This window comes from Medicago sativa, chromosome 7 (assembly GCF_051527215.1).
Source record: "Medicago sativa cultivar Bolivia chromosome 7, Bolivia_mono, whole genome shotgun sequence".
Lineage (NCBI taxonomy): Eukaryota > Viridiplantae > Streptophyta > Magnoliopsida > Fabales > Fabaceae > Medicago > Medicago sativa.
In genome coordinates, this window is record NC_140755.1 from 49,264,174 (window position 1) to 49,283,091 (window position 18,918).

Sequence of the window (18,918 nt, forward strand, 5' to 3'; positions counted from 1 at the left end):
AAGAGGTAGAAGAAAGAAGGAGTAGAAGAAGAGTAGGAGAAAGAGATGAGTAGAATAAGAATGAGAGAGATAGGAAGAAGAAGAAGGGAAAAGAGGAAGAGGAAAGCTCACATTTGTTTATTGAGGTCCGTAAGGAGGACCTTGAAGTTGTAGGTGTTGCATCATCCGACGGAGCATCTCATTATTTTCATTATTGACACGGTTGCCCCTTTGAACTTCATTGCGAAGGCCGGAGATCTCAACACCTTGCCTTTGTTGCTCGGTGCTCATCCTCTCGATTTCATTATGAATCCATGTCCATCTTTGATTTTCATTAAGCTCACCGGCTGCATGGCCATGGTGCCCCTCTTGGTGCAAGTTAGCACCTTCTTCCTCATCATGGTACAAGCTAGCACCCTCTCCTTCATCATCTTGTTGTTCTAGAACCTGCACATCAACATATAACCAATTTTCTTCCACCTCGGTGGTAGTCCGAGATGGGTTAGGCAATAATAACACAATTGGCACATTTAGCTTAAGTTGGTAGTGGAGAGGTGGACGATGTTTGATGAAATTCATAGCAATAAGGGTATCTATGTTAAGCCTATTGTTTCCCTCAATTGGTTTGATCCCCTCATTTTCACCTACTCCAAAACACCTAGCTATATATGTAATGATGCCACCCACCACTATGTCTCCTCTACCGGCCGGTCTAGTACCGACAAAGTCTAGGTAATCAATCAAATAAAAACAAGTATTGACGGGGTGATTGTGGAGCATTGCCCATAGCATGAACAATTCATCGGTTCTAGTGTTTCCTAGCTCGGTTCTACCCCAAATAGTGCAAGCCATTACCCTTTGGAGGTACCTAAGTACGGGGTTGTGGATGTTGCTAGCTTTGTTGGCTCTAGGAACATAGTTGGAAACGCCAGTGATACGTGTCCAAAAGGCAGCTGGGTCATAGTTATCCGGTTTAAGGCTAGGATCCCAATGATCATGAATATATCCCTCATTTGCAAAACCTAAGGCCTCACAAAAGTGCTGAAGTGACATGTCATAATCAATATTCATCAACCGAAAAACAACTCTATGGTTAGGGTTATCAAAATTCAACTTATCTTTAGTGAAAACAATTGAGCTTAGAAATTCATAAGTGAAGTTTTCATAACCCCGCATAGGTTTCAGCAGATCAGTCCAACCTAACTTTCCTATCATCCTAGAAACATCATCAAACAGCTCTAGCACATCTAAAGTATTGGGATCAGGATAACGAGAAGGATGCAAGTGTTTAGAGATTAGAATTTTATACCTATCCTGTTGCTTGTTGTTCTTGAAGCTTATTCCATGATTCTTTACTTGTGCTTGCTTCTTTGGCGGAGGTCCTCCTTGAGAGCTTGCTGGTTCTTTACCACTTCTTCTTGAAGCCATTGACCCTTGTTGGAATTGGTTTGGAAGGTTTAGGGTTTGGGAGGATTTGTGGTGGAAAGGATTGGTTTAGGGTTGGGGTTGATGTTTAAGGAAGGTTTGTTGGTTTGGATGTGTAGTTTGGTGAAGGTTTTGTGGTGTTTGGGTTAGGTTTTGAAAGATTAGGGTTTTGGTGAATTATGGGTTTGAATGGATGAAAGATGTTTTTGATTGGTGGTCTTTGTTTTGGGTGAAGTTTGTGGTTGATTGGTGAAAGAATGGGGTGATTTGGTTAAGAATTGAGGGAGATATGAGGGTTTGAAGTTTGAAGGTTATGGAGGTTTAGAGAGAAGTTTGAAGGTAGAGAGAGGTTTGTGGTTTGAGAATGAATGGGGAAGAAGAAGAAAAGTTAGGTTTATAGTGGCTAGAACACGGGCACGGCCGTGCCACCTATTGGCACGGGCCGTGCCATCTTTCTGTTGCTTTGGCCATTTTTTTTTTCTTCAAATACCTGGCACGGCCGTGCCATACTTAGCACGGGCCGTGCCACCTCTCTGGTCACAGGGCTTCAAAAATTTTTCAATTTCTTGATTTTCTTCAAATCAAACTTGGACAAATACCTACAAAAGAACTTAAAACAAAGAAAAACAAAACAAAAGCAATTAAATGCGTGGGTTGCCTCCCACGAAGCGCTCTTTTAATGTCATTAGCTTGACGGTTAGAAAGAGTCCTTAGAATGGATCAAAGATATCATATTGTGTAGATGACGCTATAAAACGTTCTTTCACAACATGATCGTTAAGCATGCAACAAGAGTAAAGCGCGGGACCTTTCATAACGTTTTCCAACTCAAATCCTACCATCTTATCACTCACTTGAAAGACTATCCTACCAAGTTTAACATCAATGAGAGCTCCTGCAGTTGCAAGGAAAGGTCTACCTAGGATTATGGGGACGTCATCGTCCTCTTCAATGTCAACGACTACAAAATCAGTTGGGATGTATATCCCTTCTATCTTAACAGGTATGTCCTCGACAAATCCTACAAGTTTTATGGTAGAACGATCAGCAATTTTCAATTCCATCTCGGTAGGTTTCAATTCTCCTATCCATATCCTTTTAAGAAGAGACAAAGGCAGCAAACTAACACTAGCTCCTAAGTCACATAAAGCTTTGTTTATGGTTTCATTCCCAATTTCACATGGTATGGCAAAGCTACCTGGGTCTCTAAGCTTAGGGGGTGCTTCTTGGATGATTGCACTAGTTTCCTTAGCCAAGGCTATTGTCTCATTATGCTCTATAGCCCTTTTCTTTGAAAAAATTTCCTTTAAAAACTTGGCATATAGAGGCATCCTAGACAAAGCTTCAGCAAAGGGAAGTTTAATGCAAATCTTCCTAAGTATGTTAACAAATTTTTCAAACTTACCCTCTAGTTTAAGCTTTTCAGGATTTAAGGGGGATGGAGTTTTGTTTTCTTCAAGTGGTTTTGCTTCTTCTATCACAACTTTATCACCTAAGGGCTTGACATTTTCTTTCCCAATGTTTTTAACCTTAGCAAAAGTTTCGCCTAACTTACTACCCCTAAAAGATATGACATTAACTTGGGCTTTGGGATTGGCTTCGGTTTGACCAGGAAAGACTCCCGGTGTTTGGGAAGAGGTAGCCACTTGTTGGGCTATTTGAGCGATTTGAGTTTCAAGCATTTTAGAGTGAGTAGCGATAGAATCAACCTTGGTATTGAGCTTGGAAAGAGAATCATTCAGAAATCCAGTTTGGTTTTTAAGTTCTTGAAGTTGTTTGTTTTGGTTGGCAATAGAATTTTCCAACAAAATTTCCAAATTGGATTTCTGAGTGAATCTTTGGTTGTTTGCATAACCGGGTGGTGCTACTTGTCCATAGGGATTTTGGTTTTTATAAAAATTTTGATTTTGTCTCATCCCTTGGTTGTATTGAGCATAATTCATTTGCTCAACACCGTTAATAGCACTACCTAGTTGGCAATCAACACCAGCATGACCAGTTATACCACATATTTCACAAGAAAGAGTAGAAGCAGAATTGATAGCACTAACGTTGAGTTTTTCGAGTTTTTCAGTTAGTGTATCAATTTTAGAAGCAAGGTGGTCATAGTTAGAGACTTCGTGTATACCTGCCTCCTTTTTGGAGGGTGAAGAACTAGTGATGGTTCTCTCGTCGGTCCACTTGTAGTGATTTTGAGCCATGTCTTCGATCAAGGCATACGCCTCCGTGTAATTCTTGTTCATAAGTGCTCCACCTGCAGCTGCATCAACAGACATCTTAGTGGTATAAGACAAGCCATTATAAAAAGTGTGGACTATAAGCCACTTCTCTAGGCCATGGTGGGGACAAAGTCTTAGCATTTCTTTGAAACGCTCCCACGCCTCATAGAGAGATTCCCCATCTTTTTGGTTGAACCGCGTGATTTGGTCTCTAAGTTTAGCGGTTTTAGATGGTGGAAAGAAACGGGCAAGGAATGCTTGCCTCATCTGATCCCATGAAGTAATGGAACCGACTTCGAGGGAATGGAACCAAGCGCTAGCTCTATCCCTTGAGGAAAAGGGAAAGAGATGAAGTCTTACGGCCTCTTGGTTCTCCTTCATGGTTCCACTAATTCGTAGGAAAACAGAGATGTGAAGATTGGGATCCTCAGTGGGGGATCCCGAGAATTGGTTTTGCTGCACCAAGTTAAGTAGGGCAGGCTTAATTTCAAAATTGTCATCCTCAACCGTTGGGTACACAATAACAGCTTGTGGCTCAGCCGTAGACGGCGTTGCATACTCTTTGAGAGTGCGATTGGCCATGGCGGTGTTATTTTGTGCTGCTCTCCTCCTTCTATGTAAGAACCTTTCGATCTCGGGTATGAATACCGCTTGATTTCTAGTTCTTCGCATACAAGGTTGAGAACCCAAGAAGTTAACGATAATAGAAAAATAAAAAGTTAAAAATAAAAAGAAAAGAGAAAGAAGAGAGAATTCTAATCACTTAAAAAAAGCTAATTAAATTAGTTAACTCCCCGGCAACGGCGCCAAAAACTTGATAGGGCCAAACCGCAAGTGCACGGCCTATCGAAGTAATAGTAGTAAGTAGAGTTATCGTTCCGCTAGGGAGTTGGTCAATCCAATTAGCTTTTAGAAATTGATTAGAAGAGAAAGAAATAAGGAGTGGGAGAGTGCAGTTTTTGAAGGTAAATAACAATAATATTAAAAAGTCTCGGGATCATTGGTTCATCGTAATAACGAATCTTTTCATAAGCAAGCCTTAAACTTATAATTAAACGTTAATCCTAATTACTAAGGACAAGTTTCTCTTTAGCATATCACAGCTCCTCTCGAATTCAGTGAGTGTATCCCTCCAACAACCACACCTATTCTCATGGGTGATTGCCTTTGGGACCCTTGAAGATCGAAACTTTATGTGTCCCAAGGTTTGCTAGACTATTCTCATGTTTCGCAAACCTTGTCTAAATTCACTTGTTCGGATATCAAAGCTCCGCGTTCGCTTTATGAATTGATATCTGTGATGATGAATTAACCATTATCAAACCCTCCGCGTTCGCTTCCACAGTTTGATAATAATTAATTCATGTTAAAACGGTGAATTTAGATTAGGAATTAGGGTAACAATTAATTAGGGTTTAAGACTTGGCTTGATCCAGATTACGTCATTAGACTTATCCAACGATCCCAAGACAAAGAAGTCTACTCACTCATGTTCATCGTAGACATGGGGGAAGAAGAGAGAATGCGATAAAAGTAAATTGCAAAAGAAGAAAGTAAAACGAAATAAAGACTTTATTGAAATAGCAATTGAAATAACAAAGTAAAAGATGATTGTTTATGGTGGAGAGCTACTCTATTTATAGCTTTACATCTGACTTAGAAACTAAGCAACTAGAAGGATAAAACAGTAAAGCTGCAACAGGGTAACTTGGGCTTGAAGAAAAGCAGCAAAACAGGTCCTGGAGACGGGCACGGCCGTGCCACATGTTGGCACGGGCCGTGCCAAGCTTCTGAGTTTGGGGGAACTTATTTTTGTCCCGTATCTTCGTATTCTTGCGCTGTATTTGCTCCAGTCCTCTTTCTTTTGCTCCAAGGCACCTTCCACCATATATTTATTCCTAAAATAAAATAAAAGACAATTTGAAGTAAAATATTCTAAACTAAAATAAAATGCAATAAAATAAAATCAAATCTAAAATAAAACTAAACTAAATAAGGCAATAAATAATACTATCTATGACTCATCAGGGTGCAGGCACAAATGAATTTCATTATGGAAACCCAAACCCAGTAATATCTGTCATGAAAGCTAAGGTCCATGTAAGTTAAATTGAGAAATTAAGTGGCAGAAAAATCTTGTTCTAGGGTTTGTAACAGAACTTGTAAGGGTAGAAACTGGACGTTGAAAAAGAGTTTCAAGGGCAGCAAAAATGCAGAAATAGAAGACTCAGAAACGTCGGGTCGGAGCAATTTAGGGAAGGGTTTCAAAGCATCAACAAGAGTATTGTCAATAACTTGTAAATCTTTCAAGAGCAGATCCTCAAGAAGTGGATACATAGAGAGAATTTTGATGAGAAATTTAAGCTTTAGAAAATGAACTTGGGTCAAGTGTAGGATTTTAAGGGGAGGCAACTTAGTAGAAGATCTATGAACATAGTCTATAGTCAAGGCATTCAACTTCAAAACAATAGTTGGGCTGGTTAGAACCTTAAATGGCAAACAAAGGGTGGCTGAAGAGTGGGGCAGCAAACAAGTGAGATTGAGATGTTCAACTTCGACACGATCAGCCATACATGTAAAGGATCAAAGAATGGTGAGGCGGAGACAAAAGTGAAAGTTTTCATGATCGGATGATGAATAGTCATTTCAAACAAAAACAAGGAGATCACCCCAAAATAAATGTCATAGGTGTCTCGGTCATAGATATAGCTTGTGTTGTCGATGTTGATATCAATCATTCTTTGACGGAGTGGTCTCCAGCGCTTTGAGAGAATGGATGTTGCCATGATTTATTTTACAGGAAAAAGAGTTAAGATGCGACATAGCAGCTCATTAGGTAAAGCGCTGATTCTATCTGCATTTGGCATCCCTAGCCAGACTGGCCTCCAATGCTTTGAGAAAAGGCTTGTGGTGTGGATTTGCTCGTAGGGCAAAAATGAGAGGATGTGACATAATAATTCATCGGGAAAATCGCTGATCCTGTCTTGTGCCATCATAGTTTGATTGATCAAAGAAAGAAACAAAACAAAAGAGAAACAAAAAAGAAGAAACTCTAAAGCCAGACAGTGAAGAAAGCTATTCGTTTGGTTTGGTTGGTTCCCTGTGTCGGCTAGGGTTTCACATAACAGGAGTCGGAAGAAGACGGGCTTCTTTCGTTGCACAACTAGACTGGATTGGATTTATAGACTTTGCTTTCGTTTTAGATAACTCATCATCATTCATTGGGTTTTTAGAAGATAATTTTTGGAAAATTCTATGGTGAAGTTCTTCAATTGACTTTTGCGGTGAAGTTACCCAACATCCAATAATAATGCGCCACGTTTTTAAATGATGTCATGTATGCTGATTGTTGCATGGTATGTACCGTGTACCTGCTAAATATGTTTCACCGTAGACTAGTTTTATTAGATTTCTTGAACCGTCGGATTAAGCACCTCACTAGTGTTATTGTGTTTCCTTTCACACTATATTTATTTCCTTTCCCCTTTTTGACTTTTTCTTCCTTCTAGTTCAACAACACATTTATTCCAATTTATTTATTTATTGTTTTAGATCCTAACTAATTAATTTCTGATTATTCTTTCATGAACTTCCACCATATCCACAACCATCAGGACAGCCACCGCCGCCACCTCCAAAACCTCCACCATCTCCACGACGGTCGCCGCCTCGGCCATATCCTCCACCACCGCCGCGGCTCTGAGCCTCAACATCTTCCTATCGATCTCTCATTTCTTCACGAGAGCTGCTATATTGAACCATAGCCATATTACAAAAATTCACAAATGCGCGCAATGCTTGTACCCCTATAGGACGATACTCCCTTTGAATGAATTGAACTAGTTAATTGTATTTGTATCATTAAGCAAGATTTTATTTTGGTAGAAGATCGTTAAGAAAGATTAACTGTATTACATCTCTGAATTGAACTTAGCAATATTATTATTGGACCAAAGGAAAAGGTAGCCAGCACCGTTTGAAAAGTCTAGCCATTAAAAAGAGAGAGATTACAGAACTTATATAAAAAGTTCTAGCCATTAAAATCTCTTTTTTATTAATTAAACCTCCCGTCTTTTTAAAAACTAAAAAAAAAAAACTTACATGAAGGAGGTGAAAAATAAAGAATGGACTGGTTCATGAATTTTCGTTGGCAAAGCTATCCGTACTACTCAGCATTTTCTTTTCTTCACCATTATCAACCTCTTTACACTCGCACAAATCACAAACATGTGAGATTTATTCTTTAGATTCGAACATGTGAGATTTTCAAATTGCAAAGTGTTGTCAGGTATTGGTTTGGGATGAACAAGATTATGTAAAACCTGTGTTTTTTAGATTGCTGAGATGAATTTCTTAATTTCTATAAATTCAAATCATTGGATTATGTGCTCTGACCGTTGTTGAAATCACAAATAAAATGTTTTTGTTCAAGAATATGTGTTTAAATCTCAAATTTCAGTGTTAAAATGGTTTGAATTAGTGGTTTTCATGTTTTGGGTTGTGTGGTTCTTCAACCAGGTCGAACTGACCCGTATAAAGGTTGAAGATGAAGTTCAAAAAAAAGAAGGAAAATTTTCAAAAAAAAAAAGGAAAAAAGAATCTGAAATAAGGAAAAAAGAATCTGAAATAATTAATTTTGTTATTAATGTTATTAAAATTTTGTTGGCCACAGGATTAGTGGTTTTCATGTTTTGGGTTGTGTGGTTCTTCAACCAGGTCGAACTGACCCGTATAAAAGTTGAAGATGAAGTGCAAAAAAAAGAAGGAAAATTTTCAAAAAAAAAAAAAAGGAAAAAAGAATCTGAAATAATTAATTTTGTTATTAATATTAATGTTACTAAAATTTTGTTGGCCACAGGAGTTGAACGATTATGTAAAACCTGTGTTTATTAGATTGCTGAGATGAATTTCTTAATTTCTATAAATTCAAATCATTGGATTATGTGCTCTGACCATTGTTGAAATCACAAATAAAATGTTTTTGTTCAAGAATATGTGTTTAAATCTCAAATTTCAGTGTTAAAATGGTTTGAATTAGTGGTTTTCATGTTTTGGGTTGTGTGGTTCTTCAACCAGGTCGAACTGACCCGTATAAAGGTTGAAGATGAAGTTCAAAAAAAAGAAGGAAAATTTTCAAAAAAAAAAGGAAAAAAGAATCTGAAATAATTAATTTTGTTATTAATGTTATTAAAATTTTGTTGGCCACAGGATTAGTCGTTTTCATGTTTTGGGTTGTGTGGTTCTTCAACCAGGTCGAACTGACCCGTAAAAAGGTTGAAGATGAAGTTCAAAAAAAAGAAGGAAAATTTTCAAAAAAAAAAAAGGAAAAAAGAATTTGAAAAAAAGAATCTGAAATAATTAATTTTGTTATTAATATTAATGTTATTAAAATTTTGTTGGCCACAGGAGTTGAACGATTATGTAAAACCTGTGTTTTTTAGATTGCTGAGATGAATTTCTTAATTTCTATAAATTCAAATCATTGGATTATGTGCTCTGGCCGTTGTTGAAATCACAAATAAAATGTTTTTGTTCAAGAATATGTGTTTAAATCTCAAATTTCAGTGTTAAAATGGTTTGAATTAGTGGTTTTCATGTTTTGGGTTGTGTGGTTCTTCAACCAGGTCGAACTGACCCGTATAAAGGTTGAAGATGAAGTTCAAAAAAAGGAAGGAAAATTTTCAAAAAAAAAAAAGGAAAAAAGAATCTGAAATAAGGAAAAAAGCATCTGAAATAATTAATTTTGTTATTAATGTTATTAAAATTTTGTTGGCCACAGGATTAGTCGTTTTCATGTTTTGGGTTGTGTGGTTCTTCAACCAGGTCGAACTGACCCGTATAAAGGTTGAAGATGAAGTTCAAAAAAAAAAGGAAAATTTCCAAAAAAAAAAGGAAAAAAGAATCTGAAATAATAATTAATTTTGTTATTATTAATATTAATGTTATTAAAATTTTGTTGGTATTATTAATATTAATTGTTGGGGTATTATTGGGGTATTATTAATATTAATTGTTGGTATTATTAATATTAATGTTATTAAAATTTTGTTGGTCACAGGGGTTGAACTCATGACACACATACCCAACAACCCAACAACATTCCAGCTTCCCACCAGAATTAAAAAAAATTTGTTGGTCACAGGAGTTGAACTCATGACACACATACCCAACAACCCAACAAAATTTTGTTGGTCACAGGGGTTGAACTCATGACACACATACCCAACAACCCAACAACATTCCAGCTTCCCACCAGAATTAAAAAAAATTTGTTGGTCACAGGAGTTGAACTCATGACACACATACCCAACAACCCAACAACATTCCAACTTCCCACCAGACTACATGAAACATTTGATATTTCAAAGCATTTGATTGTAATATATTGTGTTAAATTCTACATGACTAAAATTGTCATGTGCACTTACCACGTTAGCATCTGTTAATAAAAGTTAACATCGAGGACTAAAACTGTTGATAAAAAAATTGAGAAGGAACAAAAATCAAAGAAATTTTTTAAAGGGGTTAAAATGAAATATTAGAATATTTATAAAGATTAAAAAATATATTTAACCCAATATTCAATGCATTGTAAATTAAAATATTTGATTTTTCTAAAAAGAATAATTTTTTAATTTGTAATCCTTAAATAGCAGATGAGAAGTCTATTAAAAATGTTTGGAAATGAGTGCTTTGCCTAGAAAATAAACTTAAGAGAAAGAGTGACGTGGTATTGGAAGGTCAAAGGTGTATAAAAATGTGTTATACTGAAGCAAATTAAACCTTGGTCAGTGTGCTTTATATTTGAAAAATGTGAAAGCATTTTACTCCTAGTCTTCTATGCTTGTGCTTGCTTTGAAATCTACTATTGTGCCCGTTTTGATCGTCTGAGTAATGTCGTTCCATGTAGACTAGTTTTCTAATGGGATAGTTTATAAGATCAACTTACACCGAAGATTCCGATTTTCGAAATTCCAGTTTCTGCTTCGTTCTTATGTCAATAAGGTCATATTCAACGGTGTAATTGATTATATTTGATCGTTAGTCGGTTGGGTACGTTTTCATCATCGGAGTAATGTCCTTTCATGTTTACTAGGCTTCTAATGTGATGTTTTGTCATATCGACTTACATCAAAGATTCCGATTTTCGAAATTCTAGTTCCTTCTTCGCTCTTATTCCAATAAAGGCATATTCAATGGTTCGATTGATTATATTTGATATTGTTTGTCGATTGGGTTCGTTTTGATCTTTGGAGCAATGTCCTTTCATTTTGACTAGGTTTCTAATGGGATAGTTCGTCAATCGACTTACATTGAAGATTCTGATTTCCGAAATTCCAGTTCCTACTTCGTTCTTTTTCCAATAAGGTCATATTCAACGGTCTGATTGATTATATTTGATAGCATTAGTCGGTTGGGTCCGTTTTGATCGTCGGAGCGATGTACTTTCATGTTGACTAGTTTTCTAATGGGATAGTTCGTCAGATCGACTTACATCGAAGATTCCGATTTCCGAAATTCCAGTTCATGTTTCGTTCTTATTCCAATAAGGACATATTCAACGGTTCGATTGATTATATTTGATATTGTCTGTTGGTTGTGTCTGTTTTGATCATCGGAGCAATGTCCTTTCATGTTGACTATGTTTCTAATGTGATAGTTCGTCAGATTGACTTACACCGAGGATTTCGATTTCCAAAATTCCAGTTCCTGCTTCGTTCTTATTCCAATAAGGTCATATTCAACGGTCTGATTGATTATATTTGGTTGTTAGTCTGTTGGGTTCGTTTTGATCGTCGGAGCGATTTACTTTTGTGTTGGCTAGGTTTCTAATCGGATAGTTCGTTAGATCGACTTACAATTAATTTTAATTTAAACACTTTCACAATTAAATTCTTAATGTCACATGTAGAGACAATTAATTTTAATTTAAACATTGCGGTAAATATATAAAAGTAATTACTCCCTCCGGTTCTATTTATAAGAAAAATTTGACTTTCTAGATTTATTCAGTAATTGATGTATCTTATATAGAATATGGACCAAATACATCATTTATGCAGTGAATCAAAAAAGTCAAATGTTTCTTATAAATAAGACCGGAGGGAGCATATTGATAATACTATGAAATATTTAAATATATTAAATGAAATTATTAGCATTTTTTGAAGAAATGAAATTATTAGCATTAATTTAATGTTTCTATTAAATACCCCGTTTTTACTTTTATATACAAAAATCTGTTAAATATTTGCACCGTGTCCATTGCATGTTTTATTTGGTTATATCTATGATACAAATTTTTATGCGCTGATATAATAAAGTCGATATATTTTTTTTTAGACAATAGTTGATATGGTAAAATTTTAAAAATTAGAATAGTGACTTTCTTAGCATGCTTCAGCATATACACCCTCCTGTCACTATTATAAACAAAAATCTACATTTTACATTCATTCAATTAATGATGTATATGGACTTTATTATAGACCACATACATCATTTAATGAATGAATCTAAAATGTTGTAGTGACCGGAGGGTGTATATATATATAACGGAAATGGAGAAGTGGAGAAGTTTGTTATTATTATTACTAAGCATGCGACCCTTGGTATGATGCAGGCACAAATAAAGATTATACAATTCTCAATATCATAATTAATACATCATACATGTGCTCCAAGATAGTTTAGTTTACCAATGGCATAATAAATGCGCACAACTAATCATGAAGGGTAACAGAATTAAATTATCTGTTTATATTTCCCACACTAAAAATCTCACGAAAACATTTTTTAAAATTATCTGTTTATATTTCCCACACTAAAAATCTCACCAAAACATTTTTTTAAAAAACATTTCAATCCAATTTAATAATCAATCTGTAACTAACAACCTGAGGATGGTCAGATAAATATCAATTGCTTAATTACCGTTTCCAAATAGATGATCAGGAATCATTGAGAATTATCCAACAGATTTGATAAATGAACAATTAGAAACATCATTCGATTAGTATTCTGATATGTTCATAGTCGTGCCAATATTTAATTGGAGCAAGTTTGACAACATACATAAATTAAAGCTTTTTAAAAGGGTTAAATATGTTTTTGGTCCCTATAAATATGTCAACTTTTCGTTTTAATCCCTCTAAAATTTTCCTACAACTTTTAGTCCCTATAAAATTTTCAATCTTCACTTTTGGTCCCTCTTTTAAAGTAAACTCATATGTATAATTCATTTTTTTTGAAGGAATGTATAATTCATATTATTTAAAAAATTCAAAATTTTTTAACAAAACATGAATTCAAAATATAAATTCAAAATATTATAAGAATTACTCAAAAAAATTCAAATTTTTTTAACAAAACATGAATTTAATATAAATTTTTATATTTTTTGCGGTTAAAAATTCATATTTTATTTGTGTTTTGTTCTTTTTGGGAATTTTTTTTTTAGAATATTTTACACATTTCTGTACAATTTCATTAAAAAATACAAAAGTTAAATTAAAAATAGGGACCAAAAGTAGTGATTGAAAATTTTATAGGGACTAAAAGTCGAAAGAAATTTTTAGAGGGACTAAAATGAAAAGTTGACATATTTATAGGGACTAAAAACATATTTAACCCTTTTTAAAACACATTGCATCTTTACTCATGGCCTAGTGTTATCATGTATGATGATGCTTTGTGATGTAAATAAAAAGGAATTGAAATTGAAAGTGTTTTTATAGAAATGTATTTAACTGTAATGCTTTTTTTATTATGTAATTTAATTTTTTTAATTTTCTAGGTTTTTTTTTCTCTCATGAAGATGATGAATAAGTTGATGAAGATATGATGAAGAAGATGAAGGAAAGATGAAGATGTAGATTTAATAAAAATCTGAAAGAGAGAGAATATGGATAAATAAAGAAAGGGAAATAAAGAGGAGAGAGAATTGGTAATAGAAGAAAAATCATGTGTAGATGATGTACCACAATAACATAGAGATCAAGTAAACCTAACCGTTAAGATCTTGAAATAAACTTGTCCATTGTGGAACATATGGAGCAAGTGGTCCATATTAGAATTTGTCCTACATCTGACGTGTCATGACTTAAAATTTGATTGGCTGAATTAAACGACCGCATCGAAAAAGTCAATTACCTAACTTCACGGTAGAAGCTCCCATAATTTTTAGTCAAATTTCTTTTCCAACCCTTTAATTTATCGTGCATCCAACGACATTTCAAATTGTATATTTTTAAAGTGTAAAATACTTCAAAATCCCTCTTTTTTTTTTTTCGTATTTAGAGTCCAAAAATAGGACACGTGATAAACTTGGAGGATGGGAAAAGAAATTAACTTTCTTTTTTAGTTATTGGGCCCTTCTTCTTTTCTTTCGTTTTTTCCATCTCTTCCACGTGGATAGAAACAACAAACAAACAAAGCCTTAATATCACAAACATTTGGCCTCTTGTCAAATATCTTCATTAAAATCTAATATACTTACGGGTCTTGTTAATAAGTGCTCCCGGGGCACTCTTTAAGTTAGGGGTGTTCACGGTGCGGTTTGGTTTGGTTTTGAGGCTAAAAGTTATCAGAACCGCAAGATAAAAAAGTATGCGGTTTTGTTTGGTTCGATTGACTTTTAAAATAAAATCCGAACCAAATCAATGCGGTTTGGATTGGATCGGTTGATGCTATTTTTTTTAGATAATATTTTATTTTGTTTCCAACATTAAAATCACATTAAAAAGCTAAAACACAACATATTTTCCGCATTGTTTTAAATTTCATCTAACATTACCGTTTTATTTTCATCCAACAATGTTCCCAACTACGTAGACCAAATTAAACATGAACAAAAAGTAATTCAATTTTGTAAGAAATACAAAAGACTAAAAAATTTATCATTCCCCAAGAGTTCAAGTAGCAGATAAATACATTTTTGAAAGGAAAAACAAAGAAAAAACTTAACAACAAAAAAAATATGTCATTTTATTAAAGTTTCTAATGAGTTTATATGAGTATTGGGTCTAGGTGATATGTATTTAATTAGCGTTTTTCTTATTTTGCGGTTTGGTTTGGAGCGGTTGGTAAAATCAAAACCGCAAACCGAACCAAACCATACGGTTGAGTAAAAAAATGACCCAAATACATCCAAACCAAATGCGGTTTTTTGCGGTTTGGGTTGGTTCAATTTGCGGTTTTTCTATTGGATTAGTTCGGTTTTAAACACCCATACTTTAAGCACCCCCAATTTAACAATTATTCCTTTAAAAAGTCAACTATTACAATTATCATTGCATTGATTACCTAACTTTTCATAAAAAACTTACTATTTAAAGTGCTTAAAGAGTGTCCCGGGAGCACTCGTTAACATTTCCCTATACTTATTTAAGTAATAAAAGTGGGTGTAAAGTAGGTCGGTCCGACCCATCCTAGACCTCCGCTGAGCCAACACATAAATTGGTTGTGTAGATCAGTTCGATTTCTTAATGGGACACAAATATTAATGAAATATGTTGTTGAATTTAGAGATCAACATTCATATTCATTAGTTTTTTTTCTCATGAATCATTTTTCTTCGTCCCTTTCCCGTTAAAAACCCTAGTCAGCGTTCACTACTTTAGGCAATCCTCACTATCATCTTGCCTTCGATGGCCAAATCAACACCATCAATGTCTTCCTCTCATCATATAATTATTTTCCATCCATTTCCTGTCACGTTGGAACTAATCCATGGAGTTTAGCACAAAATCTATAACTATCATGACGTCAGCTTTCTATTGGACCTAGATCTAATTGACCTTTATGATCCAACAGTCTATTTTTTGAAAAATAGATCAAAGGGTTTAGGCTAAAAAAAATCAATAAGATTTATGGTGAACTGCATCATTTATGGTCCCTCTTAGACATTTAAGAACATTAACAGGAAGGGACCAATTATACAGAGTGACAATGAAGACCACCAAATGTAAAGATCAAAATTAAAACTCGATTTATGCGCCGCGCCTTCAACAACCACCACAAATGAAGCTTAATACTATCCAGAAGATAATCAAGGCTCGCCATTTTGTTGCTAAAAATTATTGAATTACGTTCTTTTCAAACGAGCGAAAGACATGTCAATCACACAACCTGAAAGCTTACAACAGATGTCATTTTTTGAAAACATGCGCATCAAAAAATTGTTGCGCATAACACCCAATATATGATGGAACAACTTTAAAAATACCCAATCAGTGATGTCAGATTCTACCAAAAAGGTCACACTCTAAGAATATATGATTAATCGTTTCCTCATGATCGCAACGACCTGATCAAATTTTTTTTTTTTTTGTGGTGACCGAGGTTTGAACCCCGACCTTCCATATATCATGTGTATCATGTGTTGTCTCTGCCAACCGAGTTAAGCTCACGAGGACAAATTCTTTGATTGTGATGGACTATATCTTTTTTCTTTATTTATTTTTATTTTAATGAAATAGTTATTTTAATATTTATCATATCATTTTTTCAATTGTGATATTTTTTTCTTTTCTCTCATACCAAACTAAATAATCACTTTATTTTCTTGTTTTCTTTTTTTCTTTTTAGGGATTTTTCTTGTTCTTTTCTTTTCTTTTTACTTTCGTTTCTTTCATTTACCTTTCCCTCAAAAAAAAGAATATTTTTGATTATAATAAAGAGTCCAATCAAAACAATTATAATCTTCATTCAATCAAAACAATTATAAAGAGAGTGAAATGACTTGCTTGTCCTATTTTATATTTATAAATAGGGTTGGGAATAGGCCAGGCCATGCTAGGCTTTCATAGGCCTGAGCCTGTCCAACAAAAAAATTTGCAAGTCTGAGCCTGGCCTATGGCCTATCATAGGCCTATTTTTTTTGGTCTGGTCTGGCCTATTTAAAAGTCTGGCCTAGCCTGAAAGTCTATTTACAAGCCTACTTATTATTAAAGTCAGTAAACATTCCATTTTATCTACTTCTAAATAGACCTTAAAACCTATTTCATTGTAAGGCTTGTCTATCACTATAAGGCCTTAAAAGCCTATTTCACTATAAGGCCTTAATGCCTATTTAAAAAGTTTATTATTTGAGTTGTTTCTTTTTTTTATGTTTAATATAAATTATATTTTATTGTAAATAAATAAAAATTAATATGATGCATAAACAGGCCAACCTATTAGGCTTCATAGGCTTTTTTGATAGCCTAAGCCTGACCTATTTACTTAAATAGGCTTTTTCAAAAGCCTAAGCCTAGCCTTTTTAATAAACAGACCAGGCCAAACCAGACCTAAACAGGCCAGGCCGTAGGCCTCTCTAGGCCGGCCTGGCCTATTCCCAACCAATTATAAACCCTCACTCATTCACCAGTCCAAAGTCTTCTTAAAACAAAACGATTTGGTTTAGAACTCAGGTTTTGGATTAGGGTTAGGGTTTTGAGTAAAACAAAACGATTTTGTGTAAAACTCTGCTTTGGATTTGGGTTAGGGCTTTGAGTTTTCAAACGTCACCATCAATTCCAACTGAAGATAGGATTAGCTCCCTACCAAATCCCATTGTCTGTCACATTCTTTCTTTTCTTTCAACCAAACTCGCTGCAACCACAAGCGTCCTCTCGAAAAGATGGGAATTGATATGGCACTCACTTCCCACTCTCCACTTTGACGACGAAACCTTCAAATCCTTCTCTTCCTTTCGCAATTCTGTGTCAAATGTCTTTCTCTCAAGAAACATCATGTTACCCCTCCAATCCTTTCACCTTATTTCTTCAAAAGCTTATAACCTCCACCACTCACACGATGTCAATAGATTTGTTTATGCCGCTGTGCAAAGAGGGATCGAAAACCTTAATCTGAAAATATGCAACATGGTTAGCTTTGGACTGAAGTTACCTTTGAGCATTTTCACTTGCAGGACCCTTGTTGTTCTTCATTTGTGTGGGCTAACAGCGAATCTTTCTCATGTCGTTGTGGATTTTCCTCTCCTCAAAACACTTCATTTGTGTAACGTACATTTTGCACGTGATCAATGTCTCCCAAAGCTTTTATCAGGATGTCCCATTCTCGAGGAATTGTAGATAAAATACTTACCCCGGGCAACTCTTGTTTTGGAGGAAAATTTTCAATGCTTACCGATTTTGATCAGAGCAAACATTTCAGACGTGTATTCTAGTGCAGCGAGTGTTCTATTTAGTTTGCTTTGCGGGGCAAAATTTCTGTGTGTAGAACTGGTAAGAGTATTACACTACTCTCTCTGATAAATGTTTAAATGAAATTAGGCTTTATTTGATTTCTATCTTTTATAAATCGCAGCGGTACATAGGTTACATCAATTTCCCCACGTTTCAAAATCTAATCCACATGGAACTTACTCTTTAGCATAAACACCGTGAGAATTGGACGTGGGTGATACAAGTGCTGAAACATTGTCCGAAACTTCAAAATCTTACCATTCATGAGGTTTTGTTCTTGTCTAAGATTTTCTTTTTTTACCTCAACAGTTTTTCACCTTTTTTATTTTATTTACAAAATATTTGAATTGTTGACACGACTCCGCGAATGGACATGAAGTTGTCGGTAATTGGATGGATCCAACAATTGTTCCTGAATGCCTTTCAACACATCTCAGAACATGCTTGCTTGAAGGCTTTAAAAACATGGAATGCGAGGTTCAATTTGCAAAATATATTATGCAGAACGCGAAAGTACTAAACACCATTTCAATTAAGACTGCCTCTTCCATAGATATAAATGCCAAGTACCAAATGATATCGAAGTTAGTTTCATCGGCAAGGGCTTCAACAACATGTGAACTCTTATTTGATTGATGGCAGTTAGGAACTTAGGGCATAGTTGCAATAGTTCTATGTCTGCTTTCATGTATTAAAGGGATGCCAGATTCTTTCAACATATTCATATTCATATCTTATCTGATTGATGATTTTTTTACATGAGTTGTATTGATGATTGATGAATGTCATTTTCTAGCAGTCTCGTGGACTTGTGGGAATGAGAATGGATATCAAAATTTGCAACTACATAGACTAGAGTAGTGGGACGGCATCATGATTAGCTGTTAGAATTTAATCAGCAATTGCTTCTCTCTAATTCTTTCATCCACTTGCTATAGTAATTGGAATCAGGGCCTACGACAACAATTGGGACTCGGTTTCGTTTTTACTAGTTTTAATATCTAATATCAATGAAAATGATTTAGGTTGCTAAGCTCCTTTCTAATAACATATGTGTAGTTGAGCTGTGTAATTGAGCTTCTTGATAGTACTATGCAAATGTTCTT

The 18,918-nt window shown here is 34.9% G+C and overlaps 1 non-coding gene and 1 pseudogene across 1 annotated transcript; both read left to right on the forward strand.

Annotated features, from left to right (window-relative positions):
• LOC146906420 (FBD-associated F-box protein At4g10400-like) overlaps positions 1-18,777 on the forward strand; it is a 41,565-nt pseudogene extending 22,788 nt beyond the window's left edge.
• On the forward strand, positions 3,736-3,842 carry LOC146906421 (small nucleolar RNA R71). The gene has a single exon (XR_015020805.1). It is a non-coding gene; the product is annotated as a small nucleolar RNA R71 (small nucleolar RNA).
• Positions 18,778-18,918: the final 141 nt, after the last annotated feature.